A 27720-nucleotide genomic window follows, 5' to 3' on the forward strand; every position below is an offset into this window, starting at 1 on the left:
CACATAAAAAATATTTTAAAAAATTAATTTTGAAACAGATAACGATTTAAAAACTTTCAATTTTTTTTACAAACTGAATATAAATATTCTAATTCACAGCTTCCTTAAGCTGCTCATTAATGAGGTAATTAATTACAAATATATTGGACTTCCATAAACAATGGGAGAATTTGAAAGCATGAAAATAAGAAGAAAAGAATAAAGTTCTAAAATTTAACAATATTTGATTTTAGTGTGAATAAGTTTGTGATTCTCATAAATCAAATAAAAAGGATTTGGGTCTTCTGAGCTCCTAAACAGTTGTCTACTCTGCGCATTTGACAATCAGGGACTGATGTTCATTTAAATCCTCTGAATACATTCTGACAAGCCAGACACTCCACAGACACTCAACTGTATCAAAATGGTATCCCCAAGCAATGTGCTCCATCTAATAAGACGACAAAAAATTCAGTATCCATTCAGATAACAGTAATAGAATAGTAGAAGAATTAGAATAATAGAAGGTTAAAATGTAATAAACTTGAAAAATTAAAAATTTATTACTCGTAATTTTTTATTCTTTTATATTTCGGGGCAATTTATTTTATTCTTTTATATTCTGGAGGTTTATATAAGGGAACATTTTAGTTATTTTTTTCTCTAGTCCTTCAAGAAATCGTAAAATATCTCAGCATATTTATCTTTTTAATTTGAAACAGAGTGATGGAGTTTGACAATATGAGTCCACAAGTGCTGAAATATTTTAAGGCCCCTCTTAGGTAAACTGTATTAATGACAAGAAAGTAACATGAACTAAGCTTATTTGAGTTTTAGTTTTATCTTTATGCTTATTTTCTAATATCGTTATATAATTTGAAGGCAGATGTCTATAGCTTTTATTTCTCCATACTTATATGGAGAATATAGATTTTATTGGCACAATTTATATACTATGTCATTTTTTATTAGTTCTGCACCATTGAATTTTGTATTTCAAACATATATATAGCATGATTCGAAGCAACAGTCTTGGAGTTCCTTAGTAATTTTTATTCTTCATAATTTCTAGGAAATAGTTCAATTTCTATATATTATCGAAATTTTTTATAAACGCCCTGACGCTCTCATGAGCATGTTAAAGCGTAAAAATATAAAAGCAGGAAATAGGAAAGAAGGCATTGAGAAAATATTCTGAACTTTTATAATTTTAGACAAGAATTTGCTGACGCAGCGTTTGATTCCATGGAAAAAATGGAAACCACACAGCTCGGAAGTTAAATGAGAGTACGGTCGATTAGGAATTTTTAGAGCATAGATTAATTAGAAATACATTGTATATATATATATATATATATATATATATATATATATATATATATTTGCTATGGATTGGCCAGATTTGTTTATCTTGGATACGTATGAGTATAATCGAATAGATAAAAGAAATAAAATACAATAGTTTGCTACCCTTGATTTTATTTTTTAATCTGAATTTTAAAATATTTATGTAAAAGAATGAGATGACAAAGATTTATTTTGATCTTGAACTAGTCTTGAATTTGATTCAAAGGGATATAACAATGTTCAAGTATTATTTTTATTAAACAGGAACAAAAATAAAAAAGGAAATATTCTTAATAAATATATCATCTTTGGTTTTCTTTATTTAAGTTTTAAAAAAAAGAAAACTTATTCAATTTAACCTGTGGAATGTGCTCCCGAAACTTTCTTGTATGCTCTTTAATAAAATATCATTCTCTCCCTCCTTAAAATCGTTGACCTTTGGCAAGATCGTGAACTCCACAAGTGCTCAGAATTTTATTTTCAGTCACCTGCACATGAGAATTTCGTGCTTCATAGAATAGTGATGAAAACCAAACATGCATTGTGAATGCGTTTTTAATCGATTAAAATTTAATCAAAACTACGATTTTAGTATCAGTACCACATACTTAATTTCATTTATGTAAGTCGTTGTAGTTTTTAAGTTATCACATTTACATGCGTGTAAAAGTACAGACCAACAGATGATATCTAAAGAGTATCTACTCTTTGGATGTTAAATTTGTGTACCAAATTTTATTCATAGAGTTATTTACGTTTTGTAGTTATCGTGTTTGCTTGTACTCAGACAGCAAAACAGACACATCTCATGTCAATGGATTTCCTTCAAAATTTGATAGAAATCTACAAATTTGATGACATCATACACCGGATTTCAGCTGTTTAGCTCTAGGTATTTTCGAGCAATAGTGTTCACAGACATATAGACTGACATAATTCCCAAACTATGCTTTACAGACTCATGGCATTCATGTTGAGATCTGTCAAATTCTCGAGTTCGAATTCCTTGACGATTAAAATACTTTCTCTTTGTATAATTCATTATACGAGTAGGTAAAAATGAATTTGAGTTCATAAATCACTGCATTTTTATATGGATAATAATAAATTTTCTTATAAACAGTTTTATACTTTTTCTGAACATCGAGGTGAAATAAACATTGTTAGTTTTTTTTAACTCGAAGACTAAATGGCGTATTCTATATTCCAGCATATTTTCTAATAAAAGCAATATATACTAAAAGTAATATTAGTATTTCTATTATTTTTGAGAGAAAATAATAGAAATATTAATGCCAAAGAATAAATAAAATGAAATAAAAATTTTAGAGAAAGGTAAAAAAGTGCATATTGAGTCGCATTAAATTTATCCATTTGACTTGATAATAAAAGAAATGAAGAAAAGAGACTAATATTTTAAAAACATAGAAACAAATATTGAAAGACATCGATATACCAAAATACCACTTTTCTTTCTTTTAATTGGGAGGACGTGTCGATATTTTTTTTGATAACACCATTTTCAATAAATAAGCGATGATGTTGACTCACACGATTCCATAATTAGTTTTTGACAATATCACAACAGAAAACGATATCTTGATTTACAAATTCTCCGTGGCTTTCCATTGTGTTTCAATCAGAGAAAATTAAACAAGGAAAAATCAAATATTTTTTACTTAAATATTTAATTGTTATGTATAAGTTACTCCATTTAGAATACTCCCACTATTTTAGAAAAACATTTGCGATACTATTCTCATTAATTTAAATGATCTGGCAATATTAAAAATGGAAGAACCAGTCTTGAATGAAGATAATACTTCTGGGGAAAGAAAGAAGAAGGAAAAAAAAAAGAAAGAAAGAAAAGAAAGCAGAAAAAAAAGAAGGGGGAAAAACAGAATCCCCTTAATTTCGGAAACACAGATTTTATCGGGAAAGAAAAATCGCACTATATCACCAGAATTCGAGGTTTAATGTACATGATTACTACTCAAATTTAACCCTTTTCATTAGATAAACAAAAGACTGATAAATATTCTTTTTATGCTTTAGACTTAGAAGATGCCAGCACCTTCAACAACTAGCTGTTCGCAGACAGCTAGTTGCGCAACTTCTTAATAGTAATAATTTAGCTATATCTACTAACATTGATCAAGAGCCTTTTACAGTAATAAATGAAAATAATATTATGAAAACTTTTTTATATAATAAATGAAGAGCTGAATTGCTGTGCATACAAAGTAGTGAAATGAGGTGGCGAATAAAACTGACATAATCGGTCTGGGGCGTTATAGTTTTATTTTACAATGCTCGAAATGGATTAATGAGGAAAACAAGCGATCATTGATGGCTTATCTAGAGATCTGGACCTTTCATGTGAAATAAAAATTGACAAAATAGAATGAGTGCTTGAGGTTGGGTGACTGGTTAATTTTTTTCCTTATTATTTTAAATATATAGATTGTTGATTTAATAAAATCGGGTTGTTGTTTTTTTTTTTTGTCATATTTAAATCTTAGAAATTCCCTAAATATCACGGCTTTCGGAATTATTTTGTGATCTGTTTTTACTCCATATTTCCGTAAGTTTAAATGCCCATAAAAATGTCGAAATAGATTTCGATGTCCCTATAGGTGTCGAGGTACGAAGTGATCACCTTCGGCGCTTGTGCGGATAATCGCCACTGCTGTAACTAAGACAAGTTTAATTAAAAAGTTTAATCTTAAAAAGATCATTCTACAAACAGTTTTATCACAAATCAAAATAAAGGATGAACCTCAAGTGCTAAGTAGGTTTTTTTTTGGGGGGGGGGGGGGTAGAAGTCAGAAATTCATGTATGCTTATCTTTTTTTTCTTTTTCGGAAATTTATTGTTTAAGTTGAAACATTCCGATCATCTTTCAACATCTCGAATTTAAGAAGAAGAAAATTCTCTTCCTAAAGCTATTCAGACCAAACTAAAGCTATAAACATAAATGTTGTGCCAAGTCGGCTATCCAGCGCCAAAATCAGATGCCCCTCACACAAAGAACCGAGAGTTAGTGAAATGGATGGAAAAGGGGTGGGAAAGGTGAGGGTTTTATGAGGTTGGTTGACGCCTAAGCCGACAAAATATTGCTGCAAGCATATTGTCTAAAACCAACCGTTGTCGCATTCCGATCGTTTATTAGCCACGGTCGAAAAGCCTGGAACCTCCTAGCCATTATTGAAAATTCCTCAGTTTCTCTCATTAGTAGTGGGAGCGTAGCACGGGCAACGCCGAGTGCGCCACTGGTGTCGGGACGTCGAACTAGCACAAAGGCCAGAATGGAAGAGAGGGGGAAAAAATCACTTCGTAAAGAGTGTGATCCGAATCCTGAGCTTCATTCTTTTGCCGAGAGTTTTCTCTGCCTTTTTCCCCCTCTCCTTTTTTTTTTACCGCTTTTGAATAAAGAAAATTTGAATGAAAGGGGAACTAACAGCACATGACATAGCAGAAGTGTAATTTTAAGCAATTTGATATTGCACTCTAGATTTCGAATAATTCCAGTGCAATAGAAGGTTTGATTTTTATTTTTTACTATCAAGGAGGGAATTTGAAACCAAAAGAATAGGAATGCAGGACTGGATGCTAGATACGTAAATAAATAGATCTAGTTTTAATACTTCAAGTTAAGAGCTTCACGTGATAAACTTGACTTTCTCTAGTATAATGCTGATATGACTGAGACAATCAAAGAGTCTTTGCACCTTCTTGGGTTTCTTTTCAATTTATTTCTCTCTCTCCCTATAAATATATTTCGAAATTAGTCATCTACTGTGTTTTATATATTTGGCTTCATTTCACTGGATTTACTCACACATATATATATTTATACACATATATACTGTCTTGGCGTGTACGGTCACCTTTTGAAGTTTGTCGGTAGAATTTCGGATCACCTTGTGTAATAAAATAGAATTTAGAGGAGCTCAACTCTTCATAATTTGAATAATTACAAATTCTCATAGGACTATCTCGACTATTGTAATAAAATTAAGGTAATTTATTACGATAAGACAGCAAAAGATAAGTTTTCTGAATCAAAAATTATGCGCCTAATAATGCTCATTTTATGTTTTAAATATAAAGGTTGCTTATAATTCGATTCTATAAAAGTATAATTCAGAGGTGTAGTTGTAGCATTTAAATGGAGTGAACTAAGACTTGAAATCTCAATGCGGTTGTTAGAAAAGGTTTAAAAAATTAAATAAATGTAATTAAAGCAGATAAAGTAGATTTTCTATATTTTCTACATGTTTTAGTCACAGTGTGACCGAAAGTTCACGGACTTGAATCTTGATTCTATGGCACATGTGTTACTGATTTCATACTGGCACACAACTTAAGGATCTTAGGCTAATGTTATGTGAAACTTTGAAGAATTAAATATTAGTTCAGACATTTTCTGAATGAGTTTCTGTTCATTTTTATTTCCCTGCCCTTAATTTCCTTTTATTTAAAACGAATAGTAATGTTTACATTCGATACTGTGTCACAAACTTATCAGTTCTGCAAAGTCACCGTTTGGTTATTCTTATCTTTGCATTGGATCATTCGGTACTTTTTCCTTTTTGAACCTGGTAGCTTTTAGAGTAGATTAGAGACACACTGATTCTAAGTTGTTATTAGACATGCGATGTTCAGGGAGGGAGTTTCAGTGATTAAATTTAATTATCAATTACTTTATAGAAAAGATCACGTGAAATGTCATTTGTATGCATAAGATAACATTAAACGGTGAATTTAAAAAATAATAATAATTTATTGGAAAATAAGTTTGTAAGAATTCCTCTTAAACTTTATTTTTTTCTTTTGCTTGAATATAAAAGCAATGGCAACAATGATAATAGAAAATATGCTTGTGTGAATTTTTTTGTTGGGACTTTACGTAAGTTTTAAAATCGTTTATGATGTTTAAATATTATAACAACGACAATGGCAGTAACAACAACAAAAAAAAAAAAAAAAAAAAACTCTTCATTTTTTCTTCTTTTTTTAATTAAAACAGTATCCTTCGTCATAATAAGCTCGTAACACTAGTCATTTCATCGAAAAGCACAAAACATTTCTTTCAGTAAACTGCTCATTAATGCCACTTGCAGTATCTCTAGATCACAGAAGTTAGTAAGCAACACGAAAATTGTGAATGGAGATTCTTAAGTAACAGTGAACTTGAAGTACTTTTTTTTTCACCTTCAAATAAATAAGTGAAATTCTAAACTACAAGGTAATATTTAAAGAACATAATTGAGGAAGAAAAAGTATTTTTTTCCAGCTTTAAAATCAATTCAAAATAACTAAAAGAAGGAATTCTAAATTAATAAGTGTTTCAAGTTTCCAAGTAAATTTTCTTACTCTAACGATTTAGGGCAAAAGAAAATTAATATTAACTTTTGTAAAATTTATTTTATACACTTTTATTGAGCTTGACTAGTTTTATTATTCATTCTGCTTTCCCTTCCTGGTATGCAAAAAACTTTCAAATTTTGTACAATCTTTTAAAATTTTCAATACATGAATGTCATAAAACAATTAAGTTGATTCCATACGAGTAGCATCACCTAGTCATGAATTTGTGAAAAATTAATTTCATAATATTTATGATAATGAATTATAAATTAGAGACCCAAAAATTGAAAATAATTAAAATAAAAATGTTAGTACACTGAGGTATGTTTTAAAAGGTATTGTTTCATATTTTGTTTTAAAAGGTAAAATATTTAAGTTTTAAGATCAATGCTATTGTTAAAAGATATGTTTTAAAAACATTTTATTAACTTTGTTAATGGTGAATTTTGGAGACAATATATTTTTACAACTGAAATTGTAGCTTTAAAAGTAATCTCTAGAAACTTTATCGATTTTAAATTTTCTTTTAAATTTCATGAGTAATACCACTAAAAATGCTCAACAAAACAATTTAATTCAACTAGTTTAATGAGCCTGGCAAAAATTATTTCTGTTGCAACAGAAAATAGTGCTTAGACAAGAAAATATTAAAGTAATTAATTTCTAAGCATTCAGGAAACATAATTCTGAAGATCCAGGAACAAGGAAAAATATATATATATATATATAATGCTCTGAACAGTTTCCGGATGTGATGTGCTTAAAATAACCATAACGAAAATGAATCATGGAAAAGAGTCCTTCTTCGCTTCTTAAATACATATATTCTCATCCCCCCTGGTTGATTAAGTAACATTAAGGGAAATGATATTACTTAAATTTATTCCCCGTGATTTGAAACGCGACCCTTCACTTTATTTGATTAACAAAATTATACCTATATATTTGAAACAACTAGCAAAGAAATATAGTTGAAAGGCTATATATTGACTGACTTGAATTAAAATTATGGATTTTTCGAACTATCCAAATTCAATATTGAAAAGATTTTAATTTTAAAGCCCCCTACTTCGTTTTGAATTTAATGCACTCATATTTTAATTTTATCAAAGATAGAGTTGAAAGGAATCTTTGTGGTTTAGAAATTTTCTTTCTTTTCAAATAAATTTTAATATTTAGCAAATTAAATTAGTGTAAATTACTGGTTTATTTAGTTTATGTCAGTTGGTTATTAGTGGTTAGACTGGTAGTTAATATAGTCACAAATCTATAGAATATTAGTAAAATATTATGCTTTATAATAATTGCTAGTAAAGGTTTCATTTTGATTCATTGAAAAGTACCTTTCAAAATAATAATTCAAATGTCAATCAATAGTAATGAATGTTTAGATATTCTTTAGAAATTAATAATAGCGACTTAGTAGCAGCGACATAATAACAACTTAGAAGTCTAATTCTTAAAAGTTTCCGTCTTACTGTGAGATTTATTGATTAAGATGGTTAATTTCTATTATATTTATAATACTGCAACAAAAAACGGATTGATTTGTTACACCTTTTATATCATCTGTTGAACTTATATTCAGCTTTGAATCATGGCGCAGATTTCATAATTTTGAGGTCATTGCGGAGTAATTAAAACGACTCCATCACTTTCACCATTCCAGTCAGCAAAATCCCACACCACGTGATTATCAAGCGTTTTCTCTACGCACAAAGTTTGAAGTTCCAATACTGTATTAAAAAGCCCCCAGCCCCACATCGTCATCACTGTTTAATCGGATTTCCCACAAAGATTGAACTTCCAATCCTGTATTGACAAAATCAGTGTTATTATTAATGGTTTAACAATCACAAATGGAATTCCATGAAATTCATTGAAGGAGATTAATCAAATAATTTGTAGAAATTGCAGAAAAGTTTTGAGAACATCATCAACGAAATTAAGATATTACCATTAACTTGCTTAAAAATTGGCAAGAATTTAAAAAAATAAAAAATCTGGCTTTCTATGGATCAAATAAAAGGAAGCTATATCAAGAAAGAGGATTCAGAGCAATATTTTGATGGGATCATCATTCCTTATCAAAAATTCCTTTTCATAATCACAATAGCGAGAAATAGGTTTCTATTATTCAATGAATTCTATTAAAATATGCTTATTTATTTTTCCTTAGAGACACTATAGAATCATAAAATATCAACTAGATATATTTAATTTCGGTAATGATATTTAATAATGTATCTAGAAAAATTTAGGTAATTTTGTTTACTTTTTAACCCTTTAAAGGGCCATTTTTTTCTAGTCATATTATGTTAAAATGTTTTTAGGCTTGAAATTAGAATAAGAAAAGGGATTCATTTAGCTTATTAGATAAATTTAATTTGATTAATTAATAATTAAGTAACAAATCAAGACACATCATTTTGTGTAAAATAAAGAACTAAAGCATCTAAGCTTCTGTCTTTCTAAAAAAATTTGTCAGCCTACATAAATTCATACAAAGATTGATAAATTTGGCGGGAAGCATACTTCCCACGTCCCTAGAAAGGGTTAAGCAATTTTGTCAATTTTGTGCTTTTGAAGATATTGCTTAGTTCAAAAAATTCAAAAAAATGAAAAACGTGCAAACATTTTTTAACAGAGTATATAAAGGATTCTCTACACCCCCTAGAATCAATCACTAGTCGAACCATGCTTTATTTCCTAAATGTTGATTTTTAATTCATAACGAAGAATAACCCGCAGAATTCAAAATTGAAAAAAAAAAAAAAGATTCAAACAATGATATTTTTATTGGTACAAATATAAAAATGCAGTTTCTCTATTTTAAAGGAACCGCAAAATGTAGAAACTAAAAATAAAGTACAACGACGAGTTACTTTAGATAGCATTAACCTTCGAAATTAAAACAAACGTATACTAGGGTTTTGACCCCAAATCAAAAGCTATTTCTCATCGTCGAATCAATATTATCAACCTTTCGTTTTCCCCAACTTCGGAATGACAGAAAGAAAAGTTAGGAGTCCGTTCGGGTGAGCAAGCGGTCAGTTTTTATTGGTTCAGCTTAAAATAATTAAATTCTCGGACCCTGCAATGTTTGCTCACTTTGGAGATAATAATCCACATTCCAGAAGTGGTCGAGAAATATTCGGAACCCAGCAAGTGACCTCCATAATTTTTATTCGAAAGGCTTTTAATAATAATAAGTCATTTAGCAGCTTGATAGGGCTGGCGGGTGGAAGAACGCCAGGAATGGGCCTCAGTTATTCTCAATCATATAAACACTCCAACCAAGGCAAGGAAGCAAAGTTGTCCTAAAGGAAAACAAACTGAGATGCCGTGGTTATAGAACTTAGGGCAACGGAGACGTGCCAAGAATGTCGGTTGTTGCTATGGCAACGGTAGGCCAACGCCAGTGCCATCTAGTGGTTGATCTAGCTTTATTGCGAACGTATGTCACTTGCCTCACATTATTAGGAATTCGGTCGGTTATATCTATTCTTTTCTTAGTGGAAGAATGCCTCAGATTCTTCCAGGTCTCGCCTGTGGGGATAAAAGCAGGAGTATTTCAAGTGCATCCATTGTCTTTGTCCCATAAATACTTGGGAAGCATAATTGAACGAAAGAACTTCCATGCACCCAGCCATTGCTGGAAGAAAAAGATTAAACAAATTGTGTAGTCTTTCTCTCAAGGCCATGATAAATTTTTACCAATTTGAAATTTTTATTTTGACTCAACAATGGAAGTAATTGGGAAACTTTTTATTCTTGCTAAGTACTAAGAACAATTACAAAAATTTATGGTTTGACTAAGATGTTAAATATCTTTTTTAATTTTAATTTAGAGCTGAATACAAGAAAGTTCTGCTCTGTTTTCAAAAATTTTATTGCTGTTAACGTTTCATTTAAGTGCGAATTCTATAGGGTTATTTTCCCAGACCCTGCAATCGAACAACTTTCCTTTTAATAGGAATGGCAGTAATAGAGAGAAATGTTCCATTGTCTCTGAAGTATTCTTCTTAATTTTCTATATTCACTAAACGCATTTAAATTATAACAGAAATGTACTTTTTTTATACCATACATATGTTCTTCAGTATGCGTCAACAGGATATTTTTTTTGTGTGTGTGTGTGATCTAAAAGGGTTTGCCATCCATGTTTCCAGAATCGTAATGACTGGCATGAATGTAAAACCTAAAATAAATATCTAGTGTAAAAAAAAACACTCTAACGAGGTATTAGTTAAATAAACTATATAACGCTAGATTTGATCAGGCTAGTGGCATTAAGATATGGGATGGCATAGTAAAATAGATGTCCCGGGAGTTTTGGAATGCAAATGCCTAAGGGAATAAACCTTACAGCATTTGTGTCATTTTTTGAAGTTAAATATAATGAAGGGACGAAACAATATTCCAGGCACTATATTCACTTGCTGACTCAATGATTGGAGCGAAAAAGTCATGTTACTCCCCGAACTCATATTTTCTACGCCACTAAAAGAGGTTCTTTATTAATCTATAATATCATTACCTTATAAATGATATTATGATCTTCGTGTCTAGTTACCAAAGTAATGAATCCAATAAACATGTTTTTGGAGTTTTTCCTAAAAAACTGTTAGATTTCACTAAGCGCTCCTTAAAAATATCAACACTAACATTTTAAAAATGCATGAATTTATTAAACATTCAAAACTCAATAAGACGGATCTATTGAAAATACCATCTTCAAAAACAGATTTTTTTCAGGAGGAATTTTTTTATAGGAAATTTTATGCTGATGAAACCCCTTAAAAATATGTAAAGGTTTGGGATCAAATTATTTAGTTGCTAATTGTTGAATAGATTGTTTTAAGGAAAAAATACAGATAGCCTTACAAACCAGAGGAAGTGATCTCCCCAAACCTCCTCACATACTCTCTCAGAAAGGTGTCGTTCCTGAGAACGCATTACATGGCACTGGCATACAATAGTTACGAAATATTAACTTTTGGCATGAATTTAGCATTGTGATTGAATCTTTCGTATCATCCTTGGCTAGTTTTTGGCGATGAATCTCTGACATGAGGCTCATAGTATCCAAAAACCGAATTTGTGTTTTATACAAGTTTTTATCAACCGATTGAAACCAAATTTGACACAGAACAGCGTTTGTAGTCACAAAATTTCATATCAAATTTGATATATTTAAGTCATTGTGTTTTTGAATTATCGATTTTATATGTTTCTGAAAGTGCAGACCGACAGACGGTTAATTCTCTATTATATTTGGTTCAAAATGTAGAGGTGTCTACACAATAGATGCTTAAATCTGTATACCGAATTTTATCTCTCTTAGTTTTGTAATTATCGTGTTAACATAGAAATCTGCAAATTTGGTGTGAAGACCGTATATCGAACTTCAACTGTCTAACTCAAAGCGTTTTCGAGTTATCTTTGTCACAGACAGATGGATATTTTCTAAAAATGTGTTTTTAGAACACAGGGAGGTCTAAAACGCGGAGATTCGTCAGAGTCTTGAGTCCGAATTTTTTAGTGATTATTATATTTTCTTTTATGTATACGAGAAAGTAAAAAGTAAATAGCGTTGCAGATGTAGGCATTCGAAATGCAATTGAAAAAAACTTCATTTAAAAAAAATAATGGATCACAGCTTTGTTAGGATTTAATTATGCAATAAGCTACAGCAGTATATGGAGTGATATTGATTTACTCGTATACTTTCAAAACAGGGTGAGTTTTGTGTTTAACTTCATTTCAGTCTGAAGAGAATAAATTACATTTTGCATCCTTTTCGCAATAACCAAGTGGGGTTAAAATTAATAGAGATATAAAATTTTGGTGCCAAGAAAATACAAACTTTCATTTAACCCTTTGATATTAGCCTACCAGTTGGTGAATTTGGTCTAAAATTTGATTTAAATAAGCTTAAATTAACCCATCAATTGTCTTTCCGAGTTATATTTTTCCACTCAGGGACAGACAGACATCCAATTGGTGGACTTCGTCCAAAATTTGATATTCAACTTCAGTTTAGTATGAAAACCATATACACAATTTCATTCTTGCTTGTTCTGTTTCTCTTCTCTCACAGACAGACAAAAAGACATAATTCAAAAATGGATTTATTGCACTCCGGAAGACCTGGAACGTAGAGATTCATCGAAAGCTCGAAATCGACTCATTTTGGCGATCACATAACTTTCTGTTTATGAATGTCGTGTATGAGAAAGAAGTACTGACTCTGTTCAAGAAAAGAAAAGTAGAGTTCCAGACATCTCAGCCTCCTTAAATCCCTTCCATTTACATATGAATCAAATAAAAAGACTTCCATATCATTAAAAAATAGATACACGCATCTGTGCACTTAAACATTTAAATGTATTTAAACAAAAATCAAATAAATTCATGGAAAACAAAGAATTAGTCTTTGTTTTTCAATCTTATTTATAAATGCACTAGACAAACAGGAATTCCTCACTTACATCCAAATGTAAACATGATTATCTAATTTCTTAATAAAAACAAATTGTCAAAGTTAATTCTAGAGTTGCGAAATGCACTTGACTGAAAGAAATTAAAATCTAATACAAAATTGAAGTTAAATGTAATAAGAAGCATTTGAAATTATTATACGAGCAGAAGCTGTGCTTCCTCTGAAATGACGCGCACATTTAGAAGGCCGGTGCTGGTTCAAATGATATCCTTGTCATCTGACCACAGTTCATATTACAGATTAATATTGATTCAAAGCAAAACGTTCATATAATTTATCTACATTAAACTAAACTAAACTTGAAAACTGAAACTAAGATTCCTTCCTTTTGCCCTGATCAAATTTAATTAAACCAAAACATCGTAAGTCTTTCGATAAATTTTTTCAATCCAATTGTAGCTTTTTGGAGCTCAGACTGTGACTTGCAGAATTACAAAATCAATAGTGAATTTGATTATCTAATTTTTTTCCAATAGTATGTAAGTTATCTCAATAAAACATAAAAACATTCATTTTGCATTTCAGTTGAATAGATTTTCTAGAATGTAAAGTCACTGCTATTGGTTTGATGTTAAAAAAATAGTATAATTTTGATAAAACGAAAAATTGTATCGCTACTTTTTCGTTGAATCTATCATTAAATCCTTATGAATTTTGTAAGTACATTTATTTAGTAGGAAAAAATCACCAAAGCAACGTGCTCACTTTTCTTCCATTTTTTTTTTTTTTTAAGATTTAATAAGGTTTGATCATTTTACTCAATGTTGTTTTAACAATCATTTTTCACATACACGATGATATTAATAAAAAATTGCTTTTCTGAAGCAAATTGTTTTTATAATAATCTGAGCAAGTAATTTCACAAGGGGTTATTTGTTCAAATTGAAAAAAAAAATTAATACATATTAATCTTGCATTTTAAGTATCGTAAAATATAAACTAAAGAAATTCCATTTCTCCTTGCAATAAGGTAAAAAATATCTTATTTATAAATGCGAGAATTTGGAAAATGTGCGCTGCACTAAATACATTTTGAATATTTATAAAAATTTAATCAATTGATTTAATATGACGAATTAAAATATAATTCTCCCCAGAAATTCATTTGTAGTTTATTTGAATATTATAAATTCAAAAAATAAAATAATAATCAACGTTCCGTAATGAAGTGACTATGTTTTTATCATAATTTCTAAGAACAAACGTAAACTGATTCAACTTCGTCTTCATCGTTGTCCATATTTAATGGAACGAAGCATCCTCGAAGTGTTGGAAGATTTATAATTTACAGCTGCCCCCTTTAGCGAAGCGTGTATATCATAAGAATTATCATGAATTATGTACATTTATGATACAATTCGTTGAAGAGAGGCACTTCAAATCTTTGGTCAATAAATTTATCAATCTTTGGGAGTTCTGTTTCTTCCCTTCCTACTACTAGGGCCTGTCATCTGGGGGGGGGGGGCGACGGATGCTATGCACCGGGGCCCCGGGATTGAGGGGGCCCAACATGATCAAGAACTAAAATATTATTCTGAACAATAATCACGAATGAAAAGAAGGGACGAAGAAATTTAACTGGAAAAATCGACGGGTTTGGGAATATATGTTTACAGATATATTACAGTCTAGTTAAACGATCGCAGTACCTTGATGGTAAAATAGACGACCTTGATATAAAAGGATTGTGCGTTCGAGAGCAGACTTAATTTCATCGACGACCCGCCGTTTATGTGAGTCTAGACAAACCCACGCTTATGCTAACACGTATGATTTAGTCATCGAATTATGGTGTTTCTTTTGTTTGGCTGTTAAAATGGTTGAGTCAAAAGAACGATTAGTTTAAACACTTGGAAACTTTTAAGTATCTCATGTTCTATTGCTATATGGATTAAAATGTACGTCAATAATTCTCTTTAATAGGATGCGTCATCTAATTGAGTGGTTAAATACATTTGTATATCAGGATTTCACTTACACTCGAAAAACAAACGACCTCGCGCTTGTGTAGCATGGAATCTGGAGTACCGGCTAAGAGTGTCGTCCTCGTCCTTTGACGACGATTCAAATCAATGAAAGTCATTACAAAATGCACTTCAAGCAGATCCAAAACGGGAGGTGGGCCAAACTAAATTTAGCAAAAAAAGATGTAAAAACAACAATTTGAATCGATTTATTTACTTAAAAAGCAACAGCAAATTATAGAAAAGAATTACAGCTTATATTTTAAGTACCCGTTTCTTTCTTTATTCTCAAAAATATGCTTTGTGCTTTCTCTTTTTTACCGTTTTATTCCTAAACTTGAATACGATTTCGAAAAATTATTTTTAAATGCTTTGTTTTTTCGCAAAATTCTAAACAAAAACACAACAAATAAAGTATAAACAACTGCAGAACAGAAAGCTAAGGAACTTTAAATTAGATTTCCAAATATTGTGCAGATACTGAACTTCTTTAATCTCTTTAAAAAGATAATGAAATGCATTCCTTTAATCCGATAAACAAGTGATATATCATTTCTTGTAACAGAATGTATCTTATGTGCTATCTTGTCGACCATGGAACATTATTGCTACATCGCAATGTATACACAACAGCTGTCTTCAGTATTTTATAAATTACTAAAAAAGATAAAAAGAAATAAAAGTGACTAACAAATCTGGTCATTCAACCTTATGTAACTATCCCTTGTGGTGTCACAAACAACACACCAGATACAAAGTCACAAAGAATATCGCATTGAATTATTTGTTACATATGCTGCTCGTTTTTATGATTCAGACTTCCATTATCAAACAAAGTGATAAAATTTTTCTTAAAAATTTGGTGACTTGATAAACTTTCTCGCATACTCTACTCATTGTGGTAATTGTGTATTTGTAATAAATGCACAGCTGTATGATTAACCGTATGCCATTGAATATTAATAGTTACGAAAGAGCTTATTAGGGTTCTATCTTTGGCGATTAATTACTGAAATGCGGTTAATGCACAAGTACCAAAAATCGAATTTGTATTTTGGCGCTTTTGTTTCAACCGATTAAAACCAAAATTTGACACGGAACTACAGTTATAATTGCAAAATCATATGCCAAATTCAAATATTTGTCATTTCTTTGTTGAATTGCCATGTTTACATGTATGTGAAAGTACAAACCGACAGACTGTTCAGTGTCTTCATGGATTTAGTATCAAATTTGACACTTATCTGTACTTTCGATGTTTAATATGTGTGTCAAATTTTATCCATCTAACTTTCTTCGTTTTGTAATTATCGTATTAAATTATATCAAGACAGCCCGGGGTATAGATTTCCTCCAAATGGATTTCGTTCACAATTTGATAGAGATCTACAAATTTGGAGCAGAGACCATATTCCGAATTTGAACCATCAAGGTCAAAAGCGTTCATAGGCGTGGAAGGCGGTTTTTGAGACATCGTGCTCACAGACCGACTGATATAATTCCAAAAATATTTTTTTCCGGACTCAGGAAGTTCTAAAATGTGAAAATTCGTCAAGCTCTTGAATTCGAATTTTTTGACGATTGCAATAATTTCTCATTATGTACAAGAAAGTACAAAATGACTTTAACAGATTTTGTGCGTATATCTATTAAAGTCTGATTAACAGATTTGCGCATATCTGCTGCCTGCGGTACCTGCTTAAACTTCAATCAATATTTCCTACATTGTGATTTATTAAATACGAGGATAGATGCTACAATGCTAAATCGTAGGATACCTCGTAGTAAAGCATGTAAACACGATCTGTTGATTAATTTCAAGGATAAGAATTTAAAGGAACAAATGATTTCTTGTACTCAGATTGTACTTGTGCCGGCGTCCTGGCATAGGGGTAGCGCGTCTTCCCCGTGATCTGGGCGTCCTGGTTTCGAGGCCCGGTTCGGGCATGGTTGTTCTTCTTCTGTTCTATCTGTGAGTTGTGTGAATGTATCCTCCTGTAAAAAGGGGTTGTGCAAGCGAATGAGTGATGCGTGAGTGACAAAGTCGCACTCTTCGCCCTAGTTGCCGCTACTAAAACAAGAGATGCACCCACTATCGGCTTAAATCCTCTGTCTTCGTAACAGCGGGCTTGTCTAAGTGCTATAAGAAACGATGGAACAGATTGTACTTGTAAACACGGGATGTTACAAATAGTTCACCAAAGGTTTCATCATCTATGTTTTGTGAGCTGTGTTATTCTCTCCCTGTGCTTCTTCGTTGAAAGGGTAAATTAATGAAAATTCCAGAAAGTGTAAGTAAAAGAAAATAAGATGTTTTTGTTATTGTTTAATTCATTTAAAGTGTTATAAGTGTTGAATATTAAAATCTTGTATAATTTTTCAAACTTCGCCACAGCGTATCAAAGATAAATCGATATGCTTGGTTGAAGGATCATGAATAAATGTTGATATGTCAGAATGAGGACTGCAGAATATCAAATAAACTGTGTAAGTTTTTTAGCTTTAGCTGGACAATGCAACAAATAATACTTATGAAATGTTTATCAGTATTGCTGCTCTCACTGTTTGCAACGATTGTTGCTACTGTTATGATAAGGTAAACGTTATATTCTAGTCTTTCAGAATCCATCTTCAATGGAGTCAATTACTGCTCATATAACTCAAGCTTGGTTTAATTTTTAAATTTATTGTACATCGGCCACTTGTCACATTTCAATGTAAGACGTCGGATGGTTTGATCTCAGTTGACATGATTATTCATTTGAACTAAATTAATTTCTTAATGAAATGAATGTAAATTTGTTTTCATTTATAATAATTTAATATTTAATAGAAAGTTAATTTTTTGTGGTGGAATTAATAAAAATTTTGATAGGAAAGGTTTTAAATGACAAGTATTTTTAAAAAGATCTATCATACTTTATAATTCTAATATTAAAAAAAATATATTTTACATGTAATGGTTGTGGGATTCAGTTCATAAAGCAATATAAATTCTAAGAATAAATCATTCAAAACTTTCTAATAGAATCTTTACAAAAAACATTAGGATATGAGCAAAAATTATTGCAGTTTACCAAAAAATAAATTAATACATATTACAACATAAATAAATCTTAAAAATAACAATATTCTTTTAATATTATAATTTGTAAGCAAATGTTAGTATTTTGTTGGAAAAATTTACAAAATACCTCTGTACAGTATGAAAGAAGTTCAAAAGCATTTTTAAGAATGTTGTTTTGTCTCTCCTGTTCACAGATGCATGAAATTAAAATAGCAAGGAAAACATTTTTTTTTTAATTTTTAAATTTTTATAAATTTCTAGAATTATGTTATTGAATCCGAATCTCCTTTAACAATCCATAATCAAATTTACAAAGGAAATGAAAATAATTATTAGAAATTTCTCTGCATTGTAATAAGAATAGAAATTCTAGTACTCGACGCAGAAGCTTTTTTTATTGGATATGTAGATAATAGACCGCGTGATAAGATTCTGACTTGAGGTTATTCTCACCGAGGGTCGAAGAAACGAGGTTGACGTTCATACTTCGAAGATATTAATCGTAAATCATTACTGCATTTTCTCTTTACAAAAGAGAGGAAGAAAACAGCAGTTAGTGGGACTACTAACACGTAAGTGATGCATTTTAAACTCGTTTTTCTTATTTTCCATGATTTTCCCTTAACCTTGATCTCATTTGTTTTGTCTTTATTTATCTCTATCTAAGCTCATGAATATGTTTGATTGCATATAATTATTGACAAATACTTCAGAGCAAGATTATTAGCCAATCAATGAAGCCCACTAGTTAGTTGACTTGTTCATTTAACTGCTTCTGTGTGCCATAGCCCACCACCTCTTGCTTCCTGTTTCATTGGTTGTGTTCAATCAGTAGAATCAAATTGATCTCATGCAGCAGTTTATCAGTTTTTTCATTTTTCGGATTTAACTTCACCTTGCTTTCATATGTATCGATCTTTTTATTTTGCATTTATTTATATCTATGAAGTGTTCGATTGCATATAATTATTGACGAATATTTAACTGGACACAAAATTATTAGTCAATCAATTATCTCTATTAGTAGTCTGTTTGGTTTGTACATACAAACGTTTGTGTGAGACAGCAGTACAGCTTACTTCCTATTCAATTCCTTAAAAGTAACAGCTGCTCTATCGATCGAGTGACCTGATGCAACATTTTCGTCAATTCCTTAGTTTATCGTTACTTTCTTCTAATTTAATTATCTCTTTTTTTTAGTTTATTTATATTTATGATGCGTTTGATTACATGTAATTATTAACAAATATTTAGCTGAGAACAAAATAATTGGCAAATCAGTGCTGACTGTTAATATGTATGTGTTTTATTTGATCATTTCAGTTTGAAACTGAAAACAAATTTCTGTTCATTATGTAAAAGTGCAGCCTTTTGAATTGTCTTGTGGTTTTGTCGATAAGGATTTTTTTTTTTTTTTTTTTGTAAATGCTCGCTCATTTTTTTTTTTTTTTTTTTTTAAAGAATCGCAATTATTTTCTAAAAGAAATGGAAACGAATCATAGAGTAATTACGTTTGAAAATTACCATATACTGTCTGGGGCTGAGGAAATTTTTACAATCCCATGACAGAAAATATTAAATTCAGGATAATATCTTTAGTTAACTACTGATGCTTATTGATTAATCTTTCTCTATTCAATGAAACGATTGTTCAAATTATTGAATGGTTAAATCATTTAAAAATTAAAGAAACAATTTTGATATAAAAATAGTTTTTATTTCTAGGATGACATAATTGAAAATATCTCTCAAAATGTTTATAATTCTAACTTAAATTGTTGCGCTTATTCAATAATTATCATCGATATGCTTGGAATGAAGAATGAAGTAAGGAAACAGATTAATGTGAGAACAAAATAAATTATTATTTTCAAATCGGCAAAATTAAATATTACCTCTAAAACGTTTTCAGAATTCTGTATTTAAATTCAGCATATTCATTATGAAGTCAAGAGAAGAGTCAGATTCTTGCAAAAAACTATATGCTAAAAAACTTTTCTAAATACAGCACAGTTTTCGGCAATATTCATTATTTCAAAGATCTATGGAACGCGGTAATATTATCATGAAATATAGTGAAACGAAGCTTTTAAACGGGTTTTAAAATTTTCAATAATCTATTTTGTTAATTTGCTTACAAAAATTCTTTTTATTAAAAAGGAAATATTGACATGGAGAAAGTAGTACAAAACATAACATTAGCATTAAATGAATAAGCTATAAAAAACCCTGCACAAAATATATTCTTTTATTTATATTTGTCAAGAAACCAGTAATATTTTTGCAAAATTTTGATAATTACATGTGTAAGCAATCAGAGAATAGTAAAATTCAATCCTGATCTCCTTCTTTCATTAAATTTATTTACTAAATTATTATTTCATTCGCATAACTCATGATTTTTCCTATTGGAGCAGATTAGTCATTTGCCTCAACACAATTTTTATGGAGATGATTTTTACTTTTAAATTATTTTTCAGGGTTGGCCATCTGGGGGTGTGGTGGATGCTATGCACCGGGGCCCCGTGATTGAGGTACCCCGCTGTAATCAAGAATTGAAATAGTGTTCTGAATAATAGCGTTTACACATACAGAAATTATACGTTTGTTTCCACGTGGCTGGCTGAGCTTCGACTTAATCTGTTATTGGGCAAAGCAGTGATACTTATAAAAGGGGGAGGGGGTTCATTTATAAATAAGGAGATTCCTTTCAAACATGTTAAGGGAGAGCGAATCGACTTCTGGGCGAATGCGGCTTCCAGAAATCGAGGATGAGGCTGGGTTCAAATGGACTATCTATTTTTTTTCTACATCTAAAATATAATACATAAAATATAATGTAATATATTTTATGTGTGCATCTGTGCATATTTGTTTATATTAAGTTGTTGAAACAAAAGTAAAACAAAGATAAATTAAACGATGAACTCCTAGCAATGTACACAGCATTAACTTCTTCACCGATCACGACCGGAATAAGAAGAATTAAGGAAGAAGTTTAAATGGAGCAGTTGACGGATTTGGAAATATATGAAGTTTACAGTATATATTATAGTCTAGTGCAAGTGTGCAAATATTAATATAAGGTAAGTGGATTTATAGTCACTTATCAGGTAATAGCGTATAGTATAGCATATATTAATTTAATAATTCATTCTATAAACTACTTAATACTGTTAGATATAGCCATGTCCACGCTCTGGGTGTCAAAAAAAAAAGAGAAATTATCAGAAAAGAAAAAAGAAAAGCTAAACTTCACAAGAAATCGCAAGTAGATCACTTTTCTTGGCTTCGAAGTAATTCTGGAAAAGAAATTGCTTCAACTTCAGAAATTAAAATTTAAACTACAACTGGGGAAGAAATCTCTACTCCAACTACACAGTCTTGAAATGAAAATGTTGAAGCGGTTAAATTTGTTGAAGAACCGTGTGTTTATTACAAATATGACCGAATCAGAAAATAATGACGGAAATAACAATAACAAATACGATGAAGTGTATAAATGATCCTGGTTTATGGCAAAATATTATAACTGATAAATTTAGAATGTTTTGTTTTAAAGCAGACCTGTACAACGCAACGGAATTTTTGCTAAAAATGTTGAAGGTGGATCATTTTCCACTAAACGATCCACTTTAAAAAAAATGCCAGATGGTGAAACCCAACTTCGCAGATGGTTAATTTATTCAAAAACGCAAGACTCCGTGCTTTGTTTTTGTTGTGTACTGCTTTCCAAAAGAAGAGATGACCAAACTACACGATTTATAGGTGGCTATAACAACTGGAGAAAGCTGTCAACTGTAATCCAAGATCATGAGCGTTCTAGTTATTTTTCGTTTATTGCTTGGGAAGAATTACTAACTAAATTTACTTTCAACTATTGGTAAAACAAAGTTAAATTATTCTATTTTTCTAATCTTCCACTTCGAGGAAATTATGAAATAAAAGGATACCCTAATAATGGAAATTTTTTGTTTGATCGAATTATTAAGTAAATACTACCCTGTGGTAACTGTTCTTATAAAAAATAATAAATTCGAAAAATAGAATTGTGCATCATTTAGCACATAGTTCAAAAGAACAAAATATCTTTGCATTAGGAAATGAAGTCCTTAACAAAATTAAACATGATGTAAAAGCAGCCATGTACTATAGTATTCAAAGGGATTGTACTCCTGATATTTTCCATAAAGAACAAACTGCAATCATTATTAGGTATGTAAAATTTGAAGAGAAAAGGTTAACTATAAACGAGTCATTTATAGGGTTTATTGGAAGAATTGGGTGACTGGAGAAGGGCTAACAAAAACTCTTTTGAAAATATTTAACTATCTTGATTTAGATATTATGAATTGTAGAGGGCAAGCATATGACAACGGTAGTAACATGAAAGGGAAATATAAAATAGTGCAAAGGATGCAATTTATGTTATACGTGATTTTTTTCAAAAAAATCACGTATTAAATAAATATGCATTAATAATATATGTTCAATTTTTTTTTTTTTTTTTTTTTTTTTTTGCTTTACAAAAAAATTAGGGCCTCAAATGACTTCTTGAACTCAGGCCCCTTTGAAGAGAAGGCCGGCACTGTTAACTTTATATGCGACAGCGGCATTTTTGTGGGCACAAAACTTTGTATATGGTTAAGAACATTTTACAACCAATACTTTACAGCATAGCCTTCCAGCTGCAAAAAATGTGAGTTGTAATAAATTTAGAGATGAATATTACAGTAATGGTTTAGTAATTGTTGCATAGAAAGACAGCGGGTACTTTATACAATGTATTATTTACGTAAGGAAGTATGTGGCTAGCTGGATTATCTTAGTACTTTGTCTTGCTTTCATCAAACATCATCGACTTATTTGCATTAGAATTAATAAATAATTTCCTGTTGGAAAAACTAAATTTTTTCCAAAAAGTCTCCTGATTCTTGTATTAGAAATGGATATTGTTCTTTTAAGCGTAAGGAACTTCGGTTTTCAAAGGGCAAAGTATGACATAATTTCTCTAACTAAATTTCAAAGACGAGGCTCTTTCTTCTCTGATGTGTTTTAACTTGCCTTGGTAAAATACTAAAGATTATTTAAAATTAGTTTTCATAAATTCAGGGCCGTAAAGAGAGGGAGAGAGATTAATTCCAAAAAGACCAATCTAAAAGCACAGAAAAGAGAAAAAGAATAATAAATTATTTTGTTTAATATTAAATAAATAATAAATTATTTTGTTTTTAAAATAAATAATAAATTATTTTGTTTTTAAAATAAATAATAAATTATTTTGTTTTTAAAATAAATCACAAGGAGATGCTGGTAAAATATTCTGTATCCCGGACACTATTCATCTTCGCGAGGCCACTACAATTTCGGACCGCAGTGATATTATGGTAAAACCTCGGATTCAGGATCCTACACCATGAAGGTATACCATGTATACGGTCTTAGTGCACTTTAAATTTGTCATCGAAGTTAACTACAATGGAATGGAAGTTTGCTGAGGGGGTGTCTAAACAAGTGTCGTTTTAGTCATCTAAATACAATTCAAATTTATAAAGTCCGTCCCCAAACTATCCTTGTGTCGCTATAAAATGGTATGTTTATCTAATTGAAATCACTAAATTATATTTATTTTTATTAAATTATTTAATAAACTATACAACTCGTGCTTCATTTCTGAGCCCGATCTTGAGAAAACTATAAAGTTTGTAAAAGTTTCTATCGATTATATAATGCCATTGCCAGTAATTTGATGTTTCAGATGTTTGAAAAATATGATGAAAAGCGCTCATTTCTTTTTAGTAGAAAAACGTATTTTGTTGATATTATAAAATATTCTGTCATTAAATATCATATTTTATAATATATCGTTGATATTATGAAATATCGCAGCCAACTTAAAGCAACAGCAAAGCATTTCACCCACACGTAGCACATCCCTAATTTCTTTTCTCTAAAGAGCTCTTACATTTGCATGAATAAAGTAAGATCATTTTTACTGAAAAACAACAAGTATTACAAATAACAGTTAAAATATTTTTCGTCTCAAATTTAAATTCATTCAGATTCTTAAGAAACTTCAAAAGTATTTCTATCGTTATCTAATAAGCTATTTAATTTTATTTTCGGAAAATTTTTAAACAATAGTAAAAAGTTTTGTGAAGAAAGAATTCTCCAACTTGAAACATTTAAAAATTTCGAATAAAAGCTAAAGGAATTGGATTTGTTTAACTCTCGTTTACCGTTAAAAATAAATATATATGATTATTTATCTGAATACGTTAAGCAAAACTCTGATTGCCGAAATGATAAATGCATTAGCTGAAAATGATTAATTTAATCTTCATCTCCTCAAGAATATTTAATAACTGCGGAATTATCAATTAATCTTGTGCTTGCTTTCGGAATTTAAGTCGAATAATTTATGGTAACGTCGATAAATGTACTGAGTAATAAATGTGGAATGTAAGTAAATATGAGCATGTTTACCGAAAATGTTTCTCATTCTTTCTATATTGATCACATATTTGTATCATATTAAATCTCGTTTATTGTAAGAAATATATAAGAATATTTACCTTTCAGAAAAGTACGTTCTTGACTTGAGCATGTAAAGCAATATTCTGATAACTAAAATTATAAATGCAATAAATGAAAAAGATTAATTAATACTAAATTAATTATGCATAATTGATTAACAATATTCAACATTCAATCAACAATAACATATGATTAACAATTATTCATATTCCAAAAATGTTATTATTTTTAATTATATAAAATTAATGGTATTTACTATATTCTGATTCATATTATTTTTTATTAATAAAATATTTTTTTTTTTAATTCAACCATGTTTTTTCAATAGGAGGATTTTAACTCAATTTTTAAGGATCGTATTAGAGAGTTCGGTTTAGCAAACACTCAATATTATGGATTTATAGGAAGAAGAAAAATCATGCTTACAAAACCTTCGATAAAATTATCTCAAGTTAAGAACTTTTCCCTGATGAACTCTTTTAAAATGGTTTATAAAAACCAAATTGTATACATTTGATAATGAACTTTCGAGCGTTAACATTCTTTTCTTCTTTATTATCACATTTATTTTAGTTATAAGTAATAGGACATCAAGAAAAATGAATCATGCTCTCTTCAGGATTAAGCCTTCTTTTCTCCAAATAAATCAAACATCTCTTATTACCATTTAAAATGTTATAGAGAAAACATACTCACAAGAAAGAAAACTTGCTCGAAAATTATAGAAAATTTTGTTCTTCACATCTCGAGATATAGTTTACAATGAGTTTATACCCAACCTTTATTTCAAGTTTATTTACATGTGAACATCCCCTTCAGATAACAGTCCGGGCAGCTGATAAGACATATCATGATTTACTATCCGTGAAAGATCTGTAAAAGCTTTGTATCTCTCATTTTAGTAGTTATTTGATACTAATAAAATAAAATTAAAAAAAAAACACCATTGTAAGAAATCACTGATTTGAAGTGCGGTTGCCAATTTTCAATTAAAACACTTCCTAAAGTTTTAGAAGCTAATAACAAAATTTTTTCTTATTATTTGGTATTTAGTCATGAGTAACATAACCTTAACTAGTCAAGAGTATTTAATTATTATTCTTTATGTCAATGCTTAAAATAAATCCACTTTCTGAAGTCTGATGTTCTATTTTCAATGTAAAAGCAGTTAAGAGTCTTATGTCTTTCTGTGATGATAGTATTTGTTTTCCTTAATTCATAATTTCACAATCATTAGTTTTTTTTATGTGTATGTGTGTGGGTTTGTATTCGAATGAAACTATAGGTATCAATCTGGGCATTTAAATGCTTTCTTTTTATCTCTATTATCTTGAGAATGTTGAAAGCAAGTCTGTAATTTTTTTTGTAAGTGTATCTTTAATAATGGTGGCTTTTTCATAACCTTTCAACCATTTAAAAGCCATAATAGTTACAAGTTTAGAGTATGAGACGCTGTTCTAACCAAGTAAATTATTATTTTAAGATAAGGGAGACCAGGCCTAGTTGCAACACTTTTTAGAAGAAAAAAAATTATATTTTGAAAGATATTTGAGACTCCTTGATTGTAATATTTACTTATATTACTCCTTGACTGTAATATTTTTTTATAGCTTAACTATTGATTCATAATATGAATTAAAAAACATTCAACCTTTTTGTTGATTTTACAACGAGAAATGTTTTTTTCAAAACTTGTCGAATGCTACAATTACACCAAATGTGGGGTAAGTTACAACAATGAAAACGACATTTAAAACTATTTCGTCTTTCCCCTTTTTTTATTTATTAAAGTACATAATATGTTTGGTAATTATCACTTGGCATAATGCTAATAAACGATATCAAATGGTTTATGGGAAAATAAAAATAAGATTATTTAACTTATTAAGATAAAAGTCAGTCTGCATCAAGATTGCAGTTAACGCATTCAAGTGAAAGACTGTTTCTTATTGAACACATTTTGTATCTATGTTAAGCATTGAACTTGTTCTTCTTTATCAAAATTGTGAATCGCGGCGGCTTGTTTGAAATATCTTGTCTTCGGGGCCGAAGTTTCGTTAAAAACCCGACCTTGCCAAAGAATCGTTGTGTGAGCGAGTTTGTTGTGCGCTAAATCTGTCACGGCTGAAGTGACAAGGAAATGGTAGATGAGGTGCCAGCCCCGTCGCTATCCTCGTCATTTAACCGCTGTCCAAAATTGCATTGTCTATCCCAAAATAACCCAAACATTGTTTCATAACGGAGAGTTAATGTAATGTATCCTAATATGATATATCATCAGAGTTGATTTACGCATTTCCACAAGCCAGAGGAAATCCCTTTTTCTTTTTTACAATCTGTATGTTCAAAACCCTTTTCTTCACACTTTTTTCTTGTCTTCTCTTTCGGACTTTTTTCTCTTAATTTTTTTCTCTTGTCATTTGTTTAATTGCTCTCATTTCTTTACGTCGTCATATTCTTTTTCATTGCTTTTTTTTATCAGATTATTAAGCTAAAATTTATTTATTTTAATTGAATGAATCTTTGTAAGACTCTTCCAGATGTAAATCTTTATGGAGAAATCTGATCAAAGATAATATTCAAAGAAAGAAATCAAATTACATGAATCAAACAAAATTCGAGATAAATCTCTGAAGTGTAATATACTGCAACTTGAACCGAGTTTTTATTGCAACTTGCCTCATCGCATAGTTTCGAACATTTTTATTGATTTATAAAAACAATGTTGCGATTTGTAAAAAAGTTAATGCATCTTTTTTAAAACTTGATGCATAAATAGTTATAAAGAAAAACAGTACATAAATAAACAAGTAGCGACAATTTCAAAGAGATTAACTGACTTATTTTAAACAAAATTTACGAATTTTTCTCTCTCCATTTACTAGAGAAAACAGAGTACGAGTTCAAAACTACTCATTATCCATTTTCTCTGTAACGTGTTCAAACTA

At 30.0% G+C, this 27720-nt stretch overlaps 1 long non-coding RNA gene across 2 annotated transcripts; it reads right to left on the reverse strand.

Annotated features, from left to right (window-relative positions):
- Positions 1 to 40: 40 nt before the first annotated feature.
- LOC129960711 (uncharacterized) lies at positions 41 to 25522 on the reverse strand. Of its 2 annotated transcripts, XR_008783676.1 has the most exons (4): positions 25469 to 25513; positions 24811 to 24862; positions 15183 to 15332; positions 41 to 430 (listed from the first exon to the last, which is right to left on the reverse strand). It is a non-coding gene; the product is annotated as an uncharacterized LOC129960711 (long non-coding RNA). The 2 variants fall into 2 exon arrangements; XR_008783677.1 differs by lacking the exon at positions 15183 to 15332 and having other exon boundaries at positions 25469 to 25522.
- Between the last annotated feature and the right edge of the window lie 2198 nt (positions 25523 to 27720).

The sequence above is a fragment of the Argiope bruennichi genome, chromosome X2 (genome assembly GCF_947563725.1).
Source record: "Argiope bruennichi chromosome X2, qqArgBrue1.1, whole genome shotgun sequence".
Taxonomy (NCBI): domain Eukaryota; kingdom Metazoa; phylum Arthropoda; class Arachnida; order Araneae; family Araneidae; genus Argiope; species Argiope bruennichi.